Source organism: Protopterus annectens, chromosome 10.part0 (assembly GCF_019279795.1).
Source record: "Protopterus annectens isolate FY-2018-M chromosome 10.part0, PAN1.0, whole genome shotgun sequence".
Taxonomy (NCBI): domain Eukaryota; kingdom Metazoa; phylum Chordata; order Ceratodontiformes; family Protopteridae; genus Protopterus; species Protopterus annectens.
The window spans coordinates 182,005,830-182,027,670 of NC_056744.1; positions in this window are offsets into that span (position 1 = coordinate 182,005,830).

A 21,841-nucleotide genomic window follows, 5' to 3' on the forward strand; every position below is an offset into this window, starting at 1 on the left:
CTATATGGGATCTCCCCACTGGCAAATCTCTGGTACAGCTGCATCATATGCCAGATGTGGAAGGTGTGATAGCTTCCAGGGCTGCCAGCACACACATTCATTATAATGCCCTGGGCATCGCACATGACCTGGCAGTTGATGGAGGGGAAGCCCTTGTGATTTTTGTAGACTCTACCCCACTCACTGGGTGGTGCTTTGATGTGTATGTGCATGCAGTCTATAGCACCCATTACCTCAGGATATTCTGCTATTTGGTGGAAGTGACACATATTGCTGGTCAACACCTCACAGTTGTTGTGGAAATATATTTGCTCACTGGCATGTGCTGACATGGCATCCAGGAACTGGTGGAGTACCCTGGATGCTGATGCCTTTGAGATCCCCATAATATCTCCAGTTGGCCTTTGGAAGGTACCTGTGGCTAGTATTCTTAAGCCTACACATACCTTGGTATCCACTGGGATGGGTTCCCCTCTGTTGGTTCTGTGTGTGAGGCGTGGCTAACCCAGTTAAACAATTGGCTGTAGGAGGTCCCTGTCCACCCTATAGCACTCCACTATCTCCAGCTCATGTAGCCCCTGGTAGGTTACCCTGGGTCTGTACACTCTTCTCCTTCTCCTCATGTGGGTTGGTCATCAGCATTCTCATCCTCACCACCTTCAGCCTCTTCCAAATATTGATTTATGAGAACAAAAGCAGCCCCTATCACTTTGTTGGTTTTGTTAGGTAAAATTTCCCCATTTGTGTACTCTGTTGGTTTAGAGTTTGTGGGGAAAAAATAGAGGGCAAGGTGTTTGCATAGTTTATAGTAGTGTGCTGGGCTGGGCTTCTGCCTGTGTAATTGGCTGATTCTAATACCTTTCACCTGCCAGCTATGCTAGGTCTCCTTGATTACCTTCCTACTGCTGTTTTCCCTTTCCATTGCTTTCCTGTTTAAGCCCCAAGGTGCGCCACACAAACTCAGTGCTCAGATGTGAAAGGAGCTGCTATTTCCTGTTTTTTTTTTGTTTGTTTTGCTTAAAACCCAGTGCGCAGCGCACACACCTGTTTAGGCAATATAAATACTGCTAGGCAGCTTCAGACACACCCCTTCCTTAGCTGTGCTTAGCTAAGAGCAAACACAGGCCACAGAGCTCCAGTAAGCTTACAACATGCATGACACACCCCCTTATGAAGTCATCTAGCTCTTAGGCTTACACCATGGTATAACTGCACCTACACAGTTGGGTGCAAGCTAGCACTGAGGGGAAATCTGTGATTCAGTATCATTCCCCTCATTTGCATAGGATTGACTGCTAATGCATGGTTACAAAACCGACACTCAGCCTTCCCCCTTAACAACCACTATTCCAAGGTCTTGTTGTGTTATGCATGCCATTGACTATTATGGCAAAATTATGATTTTGTTTTAAAAGCTTATTTCCAGCTTTTTTATTATTTTTGGGCCAATCCCGTTTGCGCACCGCTGCCCTACACTTAAACGGCCATAAACAAAAAAGTTAATTTTAATAATTTTGAAACTAATTTTTATGCCTATGGCCATATATTTGGCCTTTGGCATGCCTAACCCTTCTAATACATGCGTTTTTATGAGCTGTCATGCCTCCGTTTTGTAATTTGCAGAAATGTATTCAGCTACTGGCTGAATACATTTCTGCAGTCTAAACTATTCCTGCCCAGATGCCTACCTGCTTCCTGGATCGCTAATTCACCTCATTTGCATGGTTTTCACAAGCAAATAAGGTAATTAGCATACATGGGGCTGTGTCCATGCAGGAATAGTGCAGGAGCGCTTGGGCACATCCCGGGAACTCATTCCTGGATCGCACATCAGCCATATTGCCTGCAGCAGCTGTTGCACTATTCCTGCACGGCTTTCAGAGCTTGCTGAATCCTGGGGCAGGTATTAAGGAAAGCATAACATATACATAAAAAGATATAAATAAAAAGACAGTTAACTAAAAAGGCTTTTGGCTAGCTAATGCAATAAAGCCTTCATTAGGTCTGTGAAAAGAATTAAAATCAAGAAAAACACATAGCTATCTAACCATAAAAATATATCTGCCTAATAATATCGAGAAAATATCCACCCATGTGTACTAGTGTGCATAAAAACTAAGTTATTAACAGCTCAGAAAAAAGTCATTGCTTTGCAAAAAAAAAAAACTGTCATGACAGTTTTCATATTTACAGCCCCCAAAACATGTTTATACAATGAAATGCAGTAGAAAAACCACACAAAAATGCAGAAAACAGTGGATGAAGTAAACTAGTAATGTCTAAAAGTGTGCACGTGTGTGCATGAGTATGCATGAGCATCTACCAGTATGGTCAATGGGAGAATTATACCAATACTACATGGTAATAGTGGCATGAAAAAATGTGTGTTTGGAATTTACTGTTTAAATATCTGGTGTGATGCAATAATTGAGATTAAAGTAATATTTATACATATTCTACGCATTTTTATTATTATTTAGTATAATTTTAGTACATAAAAATATTCCTCAAAAATTCTCAAAAAAAAATTTACAGAATGTGTGGCAGCTTATGTAAATTCAGCACACTGTTAATAGAGCAATAGTAGTTAAGTCCTGGTTTTCTGAATGCATTTAATTTCAAATGCCAGAATAGTTCTTTTTTTTCCAACACACCACTGACATCCCCTTCAAACTCATCCATCTCCGCACAGTCCAGAATGATCAATTTAAAACCAGAATGTCTGGAGTGTTCTAATAAGTGTTTGGATAAGGCATTCCTCTGGCATTTACATCTGATGTTAGAAAGATGACCTGAAATCCTCAAATGCAGGGCAGTCATTACACATGGCCCTATATACAACTTTTTCAGTACTACAGTTACCACCTACTGAAGATTTCACCATCTGTTTAAGATAGGGGCACTCAAATGAGTCCCATTCAATCAAGTATTCACAGAAGGTACAGTTAGGTGGCCCACAGATTTTAGTGTTCATGTCATCCTGGTGTTCCTTATTTTGTTTTCCACATAGCTATGTATACTTCTGCTCTTGTTTTTATACAAAAGTATGGTGATCTCCTAGAACCCTTACAAGTTGCTGACTGTCAATGATTATGGACCATTTATCCTTAATAATGGTTTTAATTGTATTTAAATCCCAGGTGTAAGTTCGAATGCAACTGTCCTTACTTTCCTCTTCTATTTGGTTAGGTTGTCCTTATTGCATAATTCTACCAAAAGGCCTATTCCACATTGGGTCATTGTCAGTTTTAGAATCTCTAATGGGATCCAGGATCATATGCAACATGTTTGATTCATATCCTCTGGTTAAGAAATAATTTTCAAGATCATTTATATTTTAAGAAAAGGGGCCAAATCTGTGGTAATGCATGCTAATCTGTAGCCTTGCGATTGTATTGCATTGCACTTGGTTTTTACTAGATGCATACTATCTCTGTGAAGTAAATAGTTCACCATTGTTGGTTTCCTATATAAGTTACTAATTAATTTTCCTCTGTCTTTATCAATACTGACAGTCATATCAAGGAACTACAAGGACTCCAAGCTGATGGAAGTGGTAAATTTCAGGATGGAGGTGGAGTTATTGATGTAATGGATAAACTCAGGGATTTTAGATTTCTCACCTTGCCAGACAATGAATACATCATCAATAAACCAAAGGTTGCTAGTCATAAATCTCCGGTATTCACTTTACAGTACAAATTCCTCTTCCCACTTGCCTAAGGCTATATTGGCAAAGCTAGGGGCCAAAGCCACACCCATTGCTATCCCCCTCATCTGTTTGCAAGCCTAGCCATTGAAATTGATAAAATTGTACCTCAACACCAAGTTTATTAGCTTTCTCAAGCATTCATTTTGTCCTCGTGTAGCATTGTTATTTCTGCTATAAGCCTCTGTAGCTGCTTCAATACAGTACATGTGTGGTAACACAGTGTATAAGGCATTAATGTCAATAGTTACCAAAATGCTTTGTTCATTCATATACACTTCTTTTATTTTTCTTAAAAAATCAAGTGAATCTAAAATAAAAAGATGAGTTCTTTTCAGTAAGAGGCTGAAGAATAAAATCTAAGTATATGGCAATGGTCTCTGATATGGAATCATCACTTACAATAACAGGTCTGTAAGGTAGATCTTCTCTATTCTTATGGGGTTTGGGAATCCCAAAAAAACAAAGGTAACCTAGGGTGAGGAGTATTAAAATACTCAAAAAATGTTTCACCAATAAGTTCTTCATTAAGCACTGTGGTTAACTTGTCTTTCCATTCTATATATGCAATTTTAACCTTCTCAAAGAATGTTTAGAATAAAACTCAAGTGTGTTCAGCTTGTCCTCTATTTTCATTATATAACTGTCGGTATCTATAACAAGTATGCCCCCACCCTTGTCCAACTTCATAACATGTCTAGTTCTATCACGGCGCAAATTCTTAGGTGCTAATATCTCATCCCTTGAAATATTATAAAACTTACATTTTGATGTTTTTTTTGAGAATTTTTCTTATGTCATGTTTGCATTTTGTCTCAAAGGCTGCAAGTGTGGGAAGTAGTGGAGGGCAAAACTTATTAGGTCTTTAAATTTTTTCTTCGATGGGTTTATCTTCCTCCATGTTATTTTTCTTGTGAAATACAAGTTTCAAATTCAACTTTCTCACATACATTTTTAAATCAATCTGTTAAGCACTTTTTCTTCAAGTGCTGTCAGTGGTTTCTTCTAATGATTCCAGATCCTGGGGCTAATTCCATCTGTAGGCTTGTAGCCCTGATGTGTAGAAGTTGTTGTTCCCCAGATACCTCAACTCTCTTGCCCCTGGCCACTGCTTCCTCCTCCAGTTGTTCTGGTCATCCCTCCTTGGGTTCAGATGGTAGTTCACTTCTTTTTTCTGGAACCTCAGTGGCTGTATCTCTGGCTGTAGTTGTAATTGTTGTAATGATAATTCCTGCTCATGTGTACTGAGTCTCTGGTGATATTAGCCCTGGGAGTTGTATTATGGTTGGGTAGGATTCCAGTGTTCTGTTCTGTTCATCTGTAGGGTCCAAGGAGAACTGGATGCCATCAGTTGGTCATGTATTTCTCTGTCTGGTCCTGTGGGTACGTTCAAATTCTGAAAGCACTGTTCATTCATAGCACCTGCTTTACCAGCTTGAACATTCGGATTGCTGTTGTCAATATTATTGTAAATGTAATTACTGTTGGCATTACTGGCATCATAATTATTGTTATTGGTACTATTTGTAATAACTGTAGGTGTCTGGGTTACCCTGTTGCTGGCCCTCCTGTTAAAATGTCTCTTGTAGTTCTGCCATCCATTTCCCCCTCCCCTTCTGGATCTATGCTTCGTAAGACACTGTGGTCATCTTTGTCCATTTGATCTCTATTCATTTTCTGAATATTTCTCTTTTGGATGGACTTCTGATAATTGTGAACCTTCTCTACCACATTCTGGAATTTCTCATTGTGATCTGCCTCCTGCTTACATTCAGTCTCAGGAGTCTCGGTTATTTCCTTAGTGGTGTCCTGTTTTTCTTTGTTGTGTTTGACAAGCAAGTCTATAAGTTTAAAACTAGCTCTCTCAAGAATGTCAGTCCATTCCTGTGCTACTTCTTCATGCACATTGTTCCACATTAACTTATTTATTCTCAGTCCCCTTGGTAATTTTCTTTCATCTCTAGTCTGTTCCAAATATATTTGCTCCCAGAATAGACATTGTAGCAGTTTAAGTTGCTTTTCTAGCTTTGTACAATTATGAGTGCATATTCACATTATTACCTTGTGAGTTGTCAGTTGTAGTAATGTTGGGCTGCTGACCTTTGTCGTCCCATACTGATACAGTCATTAGGTCTCCATGCTGAGAAAAGTCAATGAAGTGGATTCTTAACGCAAATCCTTGGGCACAAAACAAAGATCACAAACATAAAAAAATGAACAAGCACAGGAATCTGTCTAGTTCCAACCTCACCACCATGAGTGTTGAGAAAAAAATATAACACATAGAAGCTAGTGGTCTTAAAACTTCATTGATGAGCTCAGTAACAATAATTTCCAAAGAACATGAAACTCAGGTAGTGTTCCAAAGCAACATGACTTTATTCATCACAGACAAGTGATTCTAAGTAATAAAAACTCAGAAATATTCTAACAATATTAAACATATCAGTTTTTATATACTTAAGTAGCTGTGGAAAATAAATGTATTGTTTAATTTTATACCAACCTGTTCAATGCAAACATTATAAACAGGGCCATAAAAGTGCAAGCACCCACTCCCACACACTACTATTGATTAGATCAAACTAAATCCTAGTTATATAAAGCACTACCTATTTGCAACCCACATTCCAAGATCAGGCATTAAGAAAAGTATAACATATACATAAAAAGATACACATAAAAAAGACTTTTAACTAAAATTTCTTTCAACTAACTAATGCAATAAAGCATTCACAGGTCTTTGACAGAAACTAAAATCAAGAAAATTACATAGCTATCTAACCTTAAACATAATCAAACTAGAACACTATAAATATAAAAATACATCTATCTAATACTTTCTAGTAAATATCCATCCATGTGTATTAGTGTGCATAAAAAGCTAAGTTATTAAAAGCTCAGAAAAAAATGTCAGTGCTTTGCAAAAAAAAATTAAAAAAAAAACTGTCATGGCAGTTTATGAGTACTAAAATCTGTGAACCACCTAACTGGACTTTCTGTGAGTACTTGATAGGGTGTGACTCATTTGAGTACCCCTGTCTTAAAAAGATGGTGAAATCTTCAGCAGGTGGTAACTGTAACACTGAAAAAGTTTTATATATGGCTATGTGCAATGACTCCCTGCAGTTTATGTGGGTAAGACTATGAATAAACTGAAAAGGAGGATTTCAGGTCATCTTTCTGACATCAGATGTAAATCCCAGACAAATGCCTTATCCAAACACTTATTAGAACGTCCCAGACATTCTGGTTTTAAATTTATCATTCTGGACTGTGTGGAGATGGGTGAGCTTGAAGGAGACAGCAATAGTGTGATGGAGAAAAAAGAACTATGCTGGCACTTGAAATTAAATGCAGTCATAAAACCAGGTCTTATAGGTTCATAGGTTCATAGGTTCATACTAGGCTATCTGCCCAAGGGCATTTATAAGCCTAGCCCATAGTTATGTGGCTTTCGCCACCCCTTTAGTTTGAATAAAAACTATGCCTATCATTTTTCTGTGCCTCTGTCAAGCAGTGACACTGAAGTAATCCCTGGGGTATATCTGCGATCTCCCATCCATTGGTCAAGATTCCTCTTGAACAAGGCCAGCGAGGTGCTCTGCCTCACATGTACTGGGATTTTGTTCCACAGCATAGGGAGTCTCTGGGTGATGAATCTGTCCCTCCAGCACGTTCTATTTATAACCGTGTCAAGGTTTAAGTCTCCCGCCTTGTGGTTCTGAGGGATCTAGATTTTTGAGGTGAAGCATATTCATCAAATCTGGGTTTGACATGGCCTTATATGTCAGGCACAGGTCACCTCTGAGCAAGCGGTATGAGACTGAATAAAGCTGGAGTTCTTTCAGTCGGGCAGCATAAGACATATTTTTGAGACCCTTTATCCTTTTGGTGAGGAACTTTTGGGGCCTTTCAAGCTGCATCAGGTGTCTGGTCAGATACATTCGAACGGGCATTGTACTCAATCATAGGTCTAATGAGTGATGAGTACAGGGGACGATGACCTCCCTTGATCTAGATGTGAATCCCTTCATGATCAGGTGGGCGATATAGAAGGTTTTCCTAACTACTTTAGCAACATGAGTGTCAAACGAAAGACTACTGTCAACTTGGGTCCCCAGATCCCTGATGACTTTTTCTGTGCTCAGTGGATTGTCACCTATATGGTAGCTAGGGGTAACCTTGTTTTTCCCAAGGGTATGACTATGCATTTTTTGGCGCTTAACTTCAGGCCATGGCTCTGGCACCAGTTATCCATTTCTGTGAGGCCCTTCTGGAGGATATCTGTGTCAGATGTGTTTTCGACTATGGCGCCAGTTTGCAGTCATCTGCAAACTTTGTCAGCCATAACCCTCCTGTGTTTGCTTGTACTTCAGAAAAGTAGATGCCGAACAAGAGTGGACCCAGGACTGAGCCCTGTGGGACACCACTTGTGACAGGCTTTGAGTCTGACATGGCTCCAGCAACTCTGACCCTGTGGGTTCTGTCGCTAGCCAGTTTGCAACCCACCTTGTGATGTATGGGTTTACATCCAAGCTGATGACTTTTTCGGTGATACCTGAGTGGGGTATTGTGTCAAGGCCTTTGCCAGGCCGAGGTAGGCTGTATGGACTGCCTTTCCTCATCAATGGCCTTGGTGACTGTCTCAAAAAGTCAACCAAGTTTAAGAGGCAGGATCTGCCTTTGACAAAGCCAAACTGGGATGGATCCAAAGTCTGCAAGTTCCCTATGCCTTTATTTATGAGTTCCATTATGATCCTCTCCATGGCTTTGCAGATAAGGCTTGTCAAGCTAATGGGGCGGTAATTTCCAGGGTCTGTGGAGGCACCGCCTTATGAAGTGGGACCACAGTCGCGCCACTCCTTGAATGATCCTGAGGTGAGGCTAAGATTAAACAGCTGTCCTAACTGTGGGTTTAATTCCTCGTTGAGTTCATGAAGCACACAGCCGGGACACCATCCGGTCCCATGGATGCTGTGTTTTTGCCTTAGTGAGGGCAGTTCTCACCTGGGCGTTGGAGATGTTTGGGGGCTACAATCCTCTGGAATAGATATCTCTCCTTTTGGGGAGGGGGAGAAGTTTGCACTGAACCTGTCAGCCAGTATGTTAGCAATGTGTGTAGGTTCAGTAATTTTCACATCATTTTGAACTAATTCTGAGCATATCTGGGAATTTCCTCCTAGGTTTCTAACATAGCTAAAGAAGGCCTTATGATTGTCTTTAGAGTCCTTGGCGATTTTTCTCTCAAAATTTGCATTTGATGATTTTATGAGAGCTCTTAGTTTTTTACTTATAATGATCAAAGGTGTCTTACCTTTCAAGGATTTTGCTCTATCTTGTAGTAGCCTCCTCCTTTTGTTGTAGAGCTTGTTTATGGCTGGGGTCCACCAGACTGGACGCTTGCCTTTGGTACAGAGAGTCTTAGTTTTGTTTGGGATTGCCTGATCTATGCAGTCCTGTAGGTGCTGGTAGAAGGCATTTGTAAGTGATTCAGTGGTTTGAGTAATGTTTACCACTGGCTCAGGGGCCTTAAAGGAGACCACACTAGTTTTAGAAGTGTGAAATCGGCTTTTGAGAAGTTTTTCACTGTGGTCTTTTTGTTTCAGGTGGGGCGGATGAGGACCTCCAGCGAGATTAGTTTATGATCTGATCTCACCAGTGAGGGGTATACTTCGGTGTTGAACATTTTGATCCCATGTTCGTGATGATGAGATCAAGTATGTTTTCACCTCTTGTGGGGATGGTGACTAGTTGTTCCATGGCATTTGAGTTTATGAACTCCAGGAATCTTTGGGTTAGAGTGTTCGGGCTTGAGTAGTGTTCCCAGTCTATATTAGGGTAGTTGAAGTCACCTAGTATGATGGTGTTTGGAGATACATTTATCCTCTCCAATGTTTTCAGGAAGGCCATGAGAGGTTCCTGAGTTTGAGAGGGTGGCCTGCAACATGCTACAAATTGCAGAGCAGTCTTGCCTATGGTTAATTGCACCTGGATGGTCTCCGATGCATCGTGCGTTGCCACCAACCTTGAGGTGTGGGTGTCCTTTATGAATATGGACACCCCCCCTCCTTTCTTGGTGTTGTCCGTATTTTGGGGCCGGAACGCATGATATGAGGTGAAACCTGTTAGTGCTGGGGTGCTCTCAGGAGCCTTGAACCAGGTTTCTGTCACAGCACAGACATCGATGTTCTCCATATTGAGAAGGGCCTCGAGTGCGTGCATCTTGAGATTGAGACTTCTGGCATTGAGCAGAATTACCCTTAGTTTTTTTCGTTTTTGGTGTTGTAGGGTGGTAGGTTTAGAATTTGAGCCTTGCCGAAAAAGGCACTATGGGGTGGCAAGAGCCTTTGCCAATATCCGGAAGCCCAGGGTGACAGGTGCAAGCCGTCCCTTGCTAAGCAGCGTGGCTTGTCCAGCATGTCATCCCAGGCAGACAGACATTGATCCCCTTTGAATGACACCAGAATTTAAGCCAATTATTAAAGCTGATCATCTTATCACTGTATTGTGGCATCATTCTAGGTGAAGGTAGGATACTGCTCAAGGTCAGGGTCATACCTGCCTGGGCTACATAATCAGAGAGCTCCTCGACGTCCCTTTTCATGTAGTCCAAGGAGGTACATCTCAGGTCGTTGACACCAGCGTGGACAATGACTGGGTCGTACTTGTACCTGCTGTTGAGAGACCTGAGTGCTTGCATTATGTGGCGGATTCTAGCGCCCGACAGGCAGCTTACTGTGACCTTCTCCTTACTCAGTCTGGTGAGCGGACGTCAGTGTGTCTGACTATGGAATCACCAATGACAAGTGTGTCTGGAATTTTGTTTGGCCTTAAGGGCTGTGACTGTTTGACACTCTGACTGTGTGGTCTATGTGTTGCATGTGTTGGGTCGTGAGGTGGTAGTTGTTTGGGTGTCTGCTTTGGTGGCCTCTGCTGTTTTGGTAAATTTTTGATCAGAGCCTCCGAGTATGTCTTCGTGTGAGTATGTGTATGATTTGAAGTTGTGATGGTACCATGTGTGACTGGGTATGTATTGTGTGTGGTTACCTTCTCCTCCTGTCTGGTCTTGCCAGTCCTATGTTGAGAGAGCTCAGCCTCCAGTTTGGCCGTATAGTTGCATCTCTCGCATGTATTTGTGTTTTGTGGGAGAAGGAGAGGATTGTTCAGTGTACATGAGGCAATTGTAACATTGCCTCAATATTCCCAGGTTCACCAGTTGAGCTGGAGAGGACACTAGCAACTGATCCCTCGACATACTAGAAGTAGTAGATAAAGAACTTTCAAAGGACTACGGGAATAGTGGGTTTTAGGCTGGTGGGGTACTATCTATAATAAGAGTGCTTTATCAAGGTGCAAGTACTGTAGGAGTAAGTGCTAGGCTTTACAGATAGAGAATAGTCTACTTGGGAATCAAGTAGAGATGAACTTTTCACTTATAGGATATGCTGGTTAGATCAGCAGTACAGTTTAGCGTGTTTTATAGCAGGGGCTGAAGGAGCTAGGAATTGGCCCAAAACGACCAATGGACTACTAGTTTCTGGCTGAAACTTCACCAAATTGGACAAAAGGCGCTCAGTGCTTCCCACACCCACTGGTAAGCAAAGAAACTTCCCTCCTTCCTAATAAGGCAATGGATCAGTAACAGGAACATAAAACAAAGCCCAGGGATCAGCAACTCTGAAACTGGGCTACTCTAGTTCAGTAAAGTGGGAAAACAAGAGATTTTTGTTTTATTACAGAGATAAGGAAAAAAACAGACAGTAAATGCTATAAATGCTGTAAATCGGCTAGCACTTTAGTGTGTAGCCTACAGAAACAATTTGCAACAATTAGTAACTTAAAGTGCAATAAACAGTGTAAAATGCAGAAATCACTTAAAGTAGCAGTAAAACAGGCAAATGCAGTCGCTAGCTTAATAACAGTGGGAAAGCCACAAAAATACTTATATCTGGTAGAAAGTCACTCTTTAGCTCTCTGTTGCTTGGATCACTCTGCAGGCCACCACGAGGATCTGTGCAGAGTTGGTACAAGCTTGAAAACGCTGTTAGCGTGTTTTATAGCAGGGGCAGAAAGGAGCTAGGAATTGGCCCAAACGACCAATAGACTACTAGTTTCTGGCTGAAACTTCACCAATGACAAAAGGCTGCTCAGTGCTTCCCACTCCCACTGGTAAGCAAAGAAACTTCCTCCTTCCTAATAAGGCAATGGATCAGTAACAGGAACTAAAAACAAAGCCCAGGGATCAGCAACTCTGAAACTGGACTACTCTAGTTCAGTAAGGTGGGAAAACAAGAGATTTTTTTTTTTTTTTTTTTTTACAGGGACAAGAAAAAACAGACAGTAAATGCTATAAATGCTTTTATGGCTAGCACACTTGAGTGTGTTAGCCTACCGGTAAAATTAAGCAACAAATAACTTTTTAAGAGTGCAAAACAGTTAATCAACACAAAAACAGTTTAAATAGAATGCAGAGCTGTATAAACAGGCTAAGATGCAGTCGCTAAGCAGTAAATCAGTTATAGCAAATACAGTTATAACAAATGCTCTGAAATATACTGTATATTTCCAATATGTTTGAGAAGGACAGTCAGAACACAAGAAGGTTCAGGCGAAAAAGGAAAAAAAAGTTTTGTTTTACTTTTTGAAAAGGTAAAAAGGAGGAACAGAAGGCCTTATCAAATGTTCTCTCTGTATTAAGAAGAATGAGCTAATGACACTAGACTGGGAGGTGTGTCACAGTAGGGGCGGGCAACTGCAAAGCCACCAAGTATAAGAGCAAGACACCAACAGGGAGGGAGGGTGGGACAAAATAGCCTAAGACAAAGATTTCTGAAGATTCTGAATAGACAAAGTGCTTTATATATATTAAATTATAAAAACAGTAATCTGTTAAAATAATCAAAAGATACTTATATTTTGTAGCTCAGTTGCGGTCAAACAACTTATCTACCATTGCTCTATTAAGAGTATGTTGAATTTACATAAGCTATCACACAATCTGCAATTTTTTAGGGAATTTTGTTTGAGGAATATTTTTATGTTCTATAAATATACTAAATAATAATAAAAATGATGTATAGAAGGTGTATAAATATATATATGTTGAGTTACTTTAGCCTCAATTATTGCATCTCACCAGAGATTTAAACAGTAAATTCCAAGCACACATTTTTTCATGCCACTATTACCATGTAGTATTGGTATAATTCTCCCACTGACCACACTGGCGGATGCTCATGCACACTCATGCACACACCTGTAAAATTTTATACATTACTAGTTTACTTCAGCCACTGGTTTCTGTATTTTATTTTTTGTGTGTTTTTTTCCTGCTAGTTTTCTTTGTATAAACATGCTTTTGGAGTTGTAAACATGAAAACTAGTTTGACAGGTTTTTTTCAATGCATTGACATTTTTTTCTGAGCTGTTAATACCTTAGCTTTTTTATGCACACTAGTACACATGGGTGGGTATTTACTAGATTGTTTGCTATGAATAGACTGGCTTAAAATTAAACAGTACATATATTTTTATGTACCAAGTTCTAAGTATATAAAAGCTGAAGGGTTTAACACTGTTAAAATATTTCTGATTTTTTGTTACTGAGGATTGCTTGTCTGTGATGAATAAAGACTTGTTGCTTTGGAACACTACCTGGGTTTCATGACTTTTGGAAATTATTGTGACTGAGCTCATTAATGAAGTTTAAGACCACTAATTTCTCTTTCTTTTTATTTTATTTTTTAGACATTGGCTGGGATTCAGTAATCCTCCGTGTAAGACTAAATAAGTCTTACAAGGAAACTGCAGCCTAAGAGTATGACGTCAGCACACCATGCATATTCATGAGGGTGCGCTGACTCAACTCTAAGGCTAACACGGAGCATGCACGAGTGCAGGGGGCATGTCAGACTGCCGAGCAGTCCAAATATCCACGCCCCTGCAAGTGCCTAAATCTGCAAATGTCACCAGATATGAGCGAGACTGCTGAAATGTATATATCCCCAACACTACACTCCCCCACATTCAAGACCTCTGTACAAATAAAATAAAATGTAAAACATTTTTTTTTTATTATTCCCAATATAGCTGCCCCATTGCTTAGCTACAGTAAGCAGTTTAGACATTGAAGAGGATAATAAACCACATATATGCAAATTAAGCCAAATAGCAATAGCGTAGTGGCAGAGCCTTCGCACAAAGAGGAGGCATTCACGGTTCGAGTCCCACCTCTCCCCTTTCCATTTTCTGTAGGAAATCTGTGCATAAAAATAATTCCTGACATTTACCTTTTAAATTTTAGTAAAATGCATTGAAATGGCCTATGTAGTAGTGAGCGATATTTTAAATATATATAAGAAGGTGAAACGGTCATGCATACTAATGAATGCATAAGTAACCTATCTTATGCAATGTGAAGCACTGCTAAGCAACGTTTACCAGTATTAAGCACATTTAAGAATAATTTCCCATAGCTAAGCACCGCTTTAACTAGCACAATGGCTTTGCACGGAGCTGCGCATTGCACCAACTAACGCAAACAAGACATGTTTGCGTGAAGCTGTGTACCGCACTAACTAGTGCAACGTCGGGCAATGTCGAGCAACATAGAGCACCATAGAGCAATGTTGGGCAAAGTTGAGCAAAGTTGGCTAAACACAGCCTCACCTCCTAGCCGGTCAGGCCAGTAGTAAAATAAAAAGCAATGACAGGCCTCGAACCCGGGATACTGTGCACCATAATCACAGTACTGAACCACTAAGCCATGACAGCTTTTGCTGTTCATTCACTGTCAACATACATATACATGTTAATCAAAGTTTACTCAGTTCTAAGCAGGTGTGCACTCAGCTGAGATTTTTCAAAACCGGCCAATCACAAATAAGTGGGGGAAATGAGGCATATTTAAGCTCCATAGGTGGGAATAATTGCCATAACTGGTTGTAGCTCCCATCTGCAGTCAGAATGGCCAGTGTTGGAGAGGGATCTCATTTTCGAGCGCAACGGTGGGGCACTGAGGAGTCAAAAGTGATGGTTTGGCTCCTCGTCCATCATCATGATGCAAGACTCCTCCAGGGCCAGTTTCAAGGCACTGAGTACAAAGTGGAAGCCTAAACCTTCTAGCACATGATCTCACCAGTGCCACAGGCGTCCCTTGGACTGGTGAGCAGGTCAGACACCACTACGCAGACCTGAAGAGACACAAGCAGGACCAACTGAACCAATGGATACAGGAGGCCTGTGGGAATGAAAATGCCCCACTACTGACTAGGTATCCATGGAATGGAGTATGTAAAAATTGCTATTGTAGTCTATATTATGGATAGGTATGTCTCAATATCCCTTCATTTACTTCACAGCTGCAGGTGTCCGTGCTGCGAATCAGCAAGCCTATGCAGATAGGCTGCTAAGGCTGCGCCACCAGGCAGGTTAGTAATTAGTCTGCATGTATTGTTATATAAAATAAGTGAGAGAGCCTGAAAAAAAGTGTTGTAGCCTAATAATAAAGGCATAATAAGTCCTGAATTATTTCTCTGCATGTACTGTTATATAAAATAAGTGAGAGAGCCTGAAAAAGAGTGTTGTAACCCATTAATAAAGGTATAATACATCTTGAATAAGTCTTCTGCATTCACTGTAATATCAAATAAATGAGAGAGCCTCTAGAAAAGTGTGTAATGTAATTAATAAAGGTATAATTCCTGGAGTGTGTCCGTGTCACTTAGTTTGAAATGTTGTTGTACTCTTGCATTATATAAATAGTACTGTTGTATTAAGTGCTGTCAACCCACACTTGGGCAGGCCTATACAAAGTGGATGAAGGGAGTTCCAGTAGCTGTGAAGCATATATACAGTCCTCAACTGTTGGTTAATGGCTGGCATGCATAGGTAAATATGGCACACAAGTAGCTTGTTAATGTGTTCCCCAGAAATGTCAGTGTGCTGCTAGAAATGTAGGGGGCTGTAGAAATATAACTGATAATGTCACCTGAACACATTCAGATATGTAGATATATAAATATAAATAAAATATATAAATATGTAGCAGTAACATCTGCATCCTGGACAGTTTGTATGTCAGATACAGGTCAGGTATATAAGGAACTAGCAAAACCCATTTCACAACTTAATGGACTTTGCCTAGTGTAATAATACATGTTGGGGATATATACCTGCAGTTAATAAGAATGTAGTGTAAACTATAAGTACATATAAGATGTTAATGAAGGTATCTTTTTACACCCTACTGTATGTGAATAAACAATGCAATTCCACACCTCAATGGGTATGTGTAATGTCAAAACATTTGTTGGGACATATGTTCTATTGGTTTATAAATATCTGCATTTACTTTGATGCATGTGCCCTATTCAAACACCACAATCTTGGTGGAATGTTGCCACCAATCAATCCTGCATGCTGTTGGAATGTCCTCTGTTGTTCTATATATGCATGTGTTATGCTTGCTGTTCAACTGTTGGAACTCTGGTGTGTTGGGTTAATGGGAATATTACTGCATGCTGTTACAACAAATTTGGAATGCTGTTGGCTGTTACCAACCCATATTGTCATTAAATCCTCCTAAACATAGAATGTAAGGGAAGGCCGGTCCCAGCAGACCCACCTGTCCCATCTCAGCTGGTGATGGCACCTGGCACCAGCAGGTGCGGTGCCCAGCCTGGGACCTCCTCCTCCATTGGCTCTGTGCCACCTTCAGGTGGAAGCACTGCAGGAGATGGGGCTCGTCCCCCCGTGCAAGCATGGCCGGAGGAGAGCCAACTATCACCCTCCGAACGGTCCAGGCTGTGGTGCGTAGGGAGATCCAGCGTTCAGTCGCTGATCCTCTACCCAGCTCGAGGCAAGAGTGGCGTGACTCACAATTGAGCCTGCCCCTCCTACGCAGCCCCCAGCACAGCCACCCTCTGGGTTGTGAAGGTGCAGTGGTGACTGCCCATGGGTGGGAATCTCAGTTCCACTGTTGCCATCTGTGGGCTCATGGGCTTGCGATTTCCAAACATCTTTCCCCATCAATGGTGTTCACCCACCCCATGTGTCATATTCCGCCCCTGTATTCATCTTATTTGTCTTGTCTGTCTACCTCCCCAACCTACCTCCCCAAATATACCTACTTCCCCTACCTCACATTCCACTCTCACCTGAAAAAAAAAGAAAAATGGGCAATCTACTCCCCAAAAAAATTACACCCCATACATAGCTGCCCATTTTGCACACATGTCTGCTGGACAGATAAACTGATATTTATTTGGCAGTACAACATACTTTGTTGTCTTCACCCCTCTCTCAGGGGTGTAAGGTTTCAAATTTCCCCTCCAAATTTCTAGTATATGCACAGCTGTTGCTGTTAAAGAAATGGTCAGCTATGGACCTTCCCTACACCCATCCTGCACATCCCTAGCTGTTTTCCCTACTGTCTTTCCCTCTTTGTGCCCCTTTTTCACCACTTTCCTATCTCCCCATTTTCTTTTCTTTCAAAGAAATGAGCGCGGGGGTTAGCGGGAGTAAGCACTTTTAAGCAGTAGTTAGCGGGTTTGCGCGAGTGTGCGCTTGTGTGTGCTTAGCTAAGTATTGCTAAGCGTGGCACAAACCCGCTTAAAAGTGCCTTAGTCACCCTGCATGTGAGGGCCCTTGTTCTGCTCAGCAGCAAAATAAAACACTACTGTCAGTCTCGAACCCCGGACCTACTAGACTGCATGAAGTACCACTAAGCCACAGTAGACCTACAACAAGTTGGTGCTGAAATAAATATATCATGCATCAGAATGAGTGAATGTAAAGGAAAAATAGGAATGCCATAACACAAAACTTGTTCTGTGGAACTTTACCAACAGTTGTTGTGGAATTGCATTACATGACTGTGATAAGAGAACCAGCCATTCTAGCAGGAAATAATGTTACAGCAGCACTTTACAACCCACACACAGTATCGTAGCAGGACAAACAGTGGCATATCTGATTAGGGCAGAGGACATACATCCCAACTGTGACTACTTTCCAGGGATGTCCCTGATCTTGAAACATATGTTAGCTGTGTCCCTCTGAATCCCTCTGAAAGGTACTGACGTTAGGCAGAAAGGTGGGGTATTACCCATAATGAATAATGACAATAATAAGAGTTAGACACCACTTGTACTTCAGAAAAGGTGTAGTAATCCATATGCACTGGTTCTCTCAAAGTCTCCACTTACTGTCACTATTATTTTGAAGGTGTACCACACTTTTACCTACCTTTCCCTGACTCTGTTCAAATATGTACCTGAGTGTTTCAGAGGCCTGGCAGAGGCAGAAACACAAAGGCATATCAACTTTTCTGCTGTTACACACTGTGCAAATAGCTTTGGAAGGAGTTCCACAAGCATACCCTTATGTAGTGTACAACACTGAAATACCAAAGGATGTAGCCATGTACTGGTAGCAACTGACTGTAACAGTGCCATCGTACCAATGCTGAAAAGACCTGTGCGTTGCACAGACAAAGAATAACAAGCTAACATCTGGCTACCATCTGGATAGGTCCACAGTTGGGAGCTATTCAGACAGACTACTTGTCTTGATAAACTAACAGGTACACAGCAACCCTTTAAGTCCAGCAAGATAACACTCACACAATAATACATAATGCTGTCTGTACGTCTGCATCCCTACCCAAATGTACAATATACCTGTGTGTTCAGGGTCTACCAAGGATGTAGGTAGGCATACTCATTACTGGAATTGCCCATTTTTCATGAGCAGCCTGTGCTAATGTCAACACTAAGAAAGCACAAACTGTTCAGAAGTAGGTACATTGATATTCACAGTATAGCAGTTCACAAACAGTTCATGTGCCAAAAGAATACATCTCAATAACTACTTTTGTATGGCAGTTAATTGTACAAGTAGAAAAGAAACTACATACTCCTATGTATCTTGTGTTAGCATTTGCAGGGGTGAGTACAATTCTACACTGACAAGTGTGTACTGGAAGTGGCAACATTCAGGTCTGAGGACAGCATTTAAATCACTGGCTACACCCCTAGCTTCAGATATAAGAACTATACCTACCTTCTGACTTAAACAATGGAGTCCACAGCAAACAAGTATGAGCCCCACTTTGGAAAGCTGAAAGGGCTACGCCTACCTGACCTAGCAATTTATAGCATTGGGTTGCTATGACAGTGAGTACTGCAATTGCCACACAGCAGGCTGCATGCAATTACCAAATGGTGGCCACCAATTGGTGCAAAGGCCATCACATGCACATGTGCAGATACCTATAAAGGCAGGCTGTACTTGCTGCCCACACACGCAATCACTCCATTGCAGACACACTGAAAGAGAGTGAGACAGAGAGAGAGAGAGAGAGAGAGAGAGACATTAACAGTAAAAGCAAACTCAAAAGCAAAAGGAACATGGAAATTTATAATACCAACACATACAAATGAAAGGTATGTAACAGATATGTATTTACTGGCATGTAGTAGATGTACTCTACATACTTTGAAACAGCCATATGTGGCAGCAGTACGTATCTATGCACAGATGTCCAGCATAACTACTGCCATGGACAAATCAGTGTGTAGCTGTGTGCAGGGGGACATAACTGTGACATATGTAGCTCAGCATTAAATGTCAAACATCTGATCCATTTTATCTGTGTTCTGTACTGTAGTGTGGACAATGGCTGTTTGGGGGAGTAGCACAAACAGCTATATAAACATGGATGTGACAGAGTAACACATGTATGATAGTCATATTAATGTGTAGCTTAGCATTGGCAACTGCTGTACCAGGCTAATATGCTAATCTAGCATTTGTAGCTATATACACACCCTCTAATATTACTGTGTGCTCACATGTGACACCTGTTCATGTTGCAGCAAGGGCCAACAGGTCAGCCGTGAGGTCCAGGGACTTTCAACAGTGTGGACCTTGTGTGTGTATGGCACACACATACAGAGAGATATATATGTGTCAGATATATTAACATCTATACATGTGCATAGAGCAAGGGACATACTGCAACTGTATGTGAAGGGTGAACATATATATGTTGGTGAAGGTTGTTATGTGCATATATGTATGTAGGTTGTAGTGTGTGGCAAACAAGACAGCATACAGTGCTGGTATATGACATGCGGTGGTTAAACACTGTGGGTGTGATTTGTTAAGTTTGCAATGTTGCAGCCAGTGAGGCCTGCTAAAGCTACATGGGCTGAGAACACCTTCAATGCATTTCTCACAAGACTGTGCGATGTCATTACATTACTGTATACCTTACATCCTTTGCATAATTGATATTCCCACCATGAAAGGTGGACTGTATATGTGCCTATATGTATATGTATATGCATATGTACACCACCAATGGATGTGTATATGTATGTATATATATACATATATATATATATATATATATATATAGAGAGAGAGAGAGAGAGAGATATGATGACAGATGCCTGGTGTCAAAGTCATGGCCTCAGGCTCAATGCATCCACTTTTACAAAACATAGTATCCCCACAGTACGACATAGGTAGTAGCCCCCAACATGTTGAACAGGTACCGATGTGTACATACAGCCAAGTGTTACATCATCTCTCCTTTGGTAATCACATTTCCAAAGGTATTATGAAATCCCTCGGTGGCTCACATAAGCAATAAGGGGTCTGCATGCATATCCACAAAGGTTGTTGTACACCTATAATGAATAGCCATCGTTGACAAACTTTGCTGCATTTGAACATGTCTGAAATATACCTCAGGCATGACCCCTCACTCACACTATTCAATAGAAACCGTAATGAGTGTGTGTGACACGGATGACCTAGGCCAGGGATCACTGCAGTGGCCAGGCTTGTCACAAGCATACAGATGTGAACTAATGCCTGGAAAGTGCCAGCACACTCTGGCAAAGATAACAGATGTGTTCATGGAGAAAGCAGGATTCCCACCTATGAAATAATTGAGTTCACATGTACGTATATGTATTTGCCACACAGCTACCTGACATGTGCAATGCACATACTGTTGTCATAGTGATATGTCATACAGTAGTAAAAGCAAAACCCGCAACACATTGACCAACAGTGTCTCACACACACACACTCACCAAGTGCAGGATTCAATCATCTACCTAACTACGTTATGATAATAGAGCAGTACACATTAACACAACGTGCTATACACATTACTGGAAGTTCTCCTTTCCACAGGTATATTTGTAGGATGGTGACATCATCAGACTTGACAAAGATGAGTATACCACTTTTAAGGTGTTTCAGTAGTCTTCTAAGAGGTTGCTCCTCTCCAAGGAGATACACACACACACTCCAATACAGTTGGCAAGTGCAGGATTCAAACCCCTATTTAACTACTACATGATACTAGTGGAGTACGCATTAACACGATGCGCTATACACATTTCTGGGAGTTCACTTTTCCACAGGTATATTTGTAGGATGGTGACATCATCAGACTTGACAAAGATTAATATACCACTTTTAAGGTGTTTTACTACTCTCCAAAAAGGTTGCTCCTCCCCAAGGAGATCACACACACAGTTGTCAAGTGCAGGATTCAAAACCCTACCTTTCTACTACATTATACTAGTGGAGTATGCATTAACACAACATGCTATACACATTACTGTGACTTCTCTTTTCCACAGGTATATTTGTAGGATAGTGACATCATCAGACTTGACAAAGATAAGTATACCACTTGTAAGGTGTTTTACTACTCTCCAAAAAGGTTGCTCCTCCCCAAGGAGATCATACACACAAAGTTATCAAGTGAAGGATTCAAACCTCTACCTAACTACTGCATGATACTAATGGAGTACGCATTAACATGACGCACTATACACATTACTGTGAGTTCTCCTTTCCACAGGTATATTTGTAGGATGGTGACATCATCAGACTATACAAAGTGGGTTACATAAGGTGACATTAGGTGGGCTACATAGTAGGAATGTCTAAACACTTTGGCCATGTGATCATCAAATGAGAGTTTACTATCTACCTGTGTCCCCAGGGCCATAATGACTTTCTCCGTACATACTGGATTACCACATATGTGGTAATTTGTGTGCACTTTGTTTTACCCAAAGGGATGACTATGCATTATTT